We start from the raw sequence: 2,245 nt of genomic DNA on the forward strand, positions 1-2,245 counted from the left end.
ACACACATGCATGCATACATACACACACCACACATACACACATGCATGGATACACATGCATACACACATGCACACACACATCACATATACACAGATGCATGGATGCACACATTCACATATCACACATGCACACATCACACATACACACATCACACATACATGCATACACACAGGCATGCATACATACAATAAGTAAAATTAAATTTTAAAAAGAAAGAAAATGCTTGAATATTGAGTCAGTCATAGTTACATAAACAAAACTGATCTGAGCTGAACAATATTCTCAGCTTCTGGCTACATAGTTTTAGCAATTTTTCTTTGAGGAAATACCCTAATAAATATTAAATTTGAAAGAGTCCTGTGAACTCAAGAGTTGGCATGGAGTCACGGAAGATTGATCTTAATGAAGATCTGGTTTTGGCTGCCATCTCTGTTTTCAAGGTAATGAATGGTCTCACTAATTGAACTTGAGCGTCACCTTTTGATTGTGTGCACAAGTGAAGGACAGGCGGGTAAATGGGGAGTGATGAACAGCCGTGTTACACAGGAGACAGGCTCCATCTCATCACTGTGGGGATGAGAACTCCACACTCACGGTCAGTCCCCTTGGAAATGCCGAGAACTTGCCTGTCTCAGAGCACAGCACGGGGAAGTGAATGAGTGGAGCGACGACGGGCTTTGTTTGACACTGTGTGAGAAAACGGGACTCACACAGCAGAATGAATTAAAGAGAAGGCCTGTGTTTATTTCCTTCAGCCCTGACTCTGAGGAAAGCTAGTGATGGGTAGCAAATAATGACGGAATTGAAATCTCCCTGCTTTGTACTGTCGTGTGACTGGCCCGTTTTGTAGGGTCTCAGATTTATTGAGACAGATTACGCCCTCGTGTGTAAATCACTTTGTAAAAGTAAATCAGGCTGTTTCTCATAATTCTTTTGGGCCTCTGGGGTGCAATAGAATACACTAAAACAATAATTTATTATGAAGTGGTACCCTTGAGATGGCTTTTTCTTAGGGAATTCTTTCTTGTTGGAGAGTCGGCTTCATTATCTTACAGTAAGCACCTCCCTGCTTTCTGTCCCTATCTGCTCATTATTTGTTTATCTGTCTGAAAGGGAAAGAGGCCCCAAGTTTGGAAGGTTGGAGGTCACTTCCTGTGTTTCTGGCAGAGAGAAGGCATTATCTCTTCTCAGAGAATACAGGACCACACCATATGGAAGACACAAGTCTGTCTCATCTGGAGAAGCCAGGCTTTCCCTTTCAGTCATCGTGCTCCCTGATGCTTTGTAGAACCTTGGCGCTCAGCTTCCTTATGGAAGCGTGGATTTCAGACATTGTTTCTCTAAGACATTTAGCTTGTATTTTTGTTTGATTCTGATTATGGCTTGATTTTAAACCTTTTCATAGTTCTGATTTGTACAAAATAAGAATAACTACTTGGTGGCTTAGTCTCCAGTCTCTAAGAGGAAGAGGTGGGTAGGGCTCCGGGGAAGTTGTGAAATAGTTATAAAATTTGGTATTGAAATTAAGAAAACCCATTTAGAAACTGGTGGTTTAGGCTTATTGGAAATGTAATTACTTTTAGCCTTTGTAATTTTGTGGAGATAAGAATTACACAAACAATGCCTTTCAAGGGAACTTAATATTCAAGAGAGGATTTAGCTGGTTCCAGATGAAATGAAATCACATGCTTGGGTAGGCTGCATTATTAGTGACCTCTGAGCTATATTCTTGGGTTTCCTTCTGAAGGGAGGTGAGCCAGCGTCTGCATTGGTCGGCCTTGGATTCACTGCCACCAGCCCACCCCGACTGTTCTGTAATCCTCCTGCACACCCATGCTGTTCTGTCTCATCATGAAGTAAACAGGATTTACAGCCGTTTGCCCAGGACTCTCTCGCCCTTCTCATGGCTCTCCTGTGGTCCTTCTGAATTTATTTTCTTCCTTTAGAGCAGCTTCTCATTGTTAATTTTAAGGGAGAAGAGCATGGAGAGGGGTGTGTGCCTGCACACCCATGGTCTCCTGTCCCCTACCACACTTTCCTTCTCCTTCTCCTTCTCCTTCTCCTTCTCCTTCTCCTTCTCCTTCTCCTTCTCCTTCTCCTTCTCCTTCTCCTTCTCCTTCTCCTTCTCCTTCTCCTTCTCCTTCTCCTTCTCCTTCTCCTTCTCCTTCTCCTTCTCCTTCTCCTTCTCCTTCTCCTTCTCCTTCTCCTTCTCCTTCTCCTTCTCCTTCTCCTTCTCCTTCTCCT

This window comes from Grammomys surdaster, unplaced genomic scaffold (genome assembly GCF_004785775.1).
Source record: "Grammomys surdaster isolate TR1022 unplaced genomic scaffold, NIH_TR_1.0 257, whole genome shotgun sequence".
NCBI classification, from domain to species: Eukaryota; Metazoa; Chordata; class Mammalia; order Rodentia; family Muridae; genus Grammomys; species Grammomys surdaster.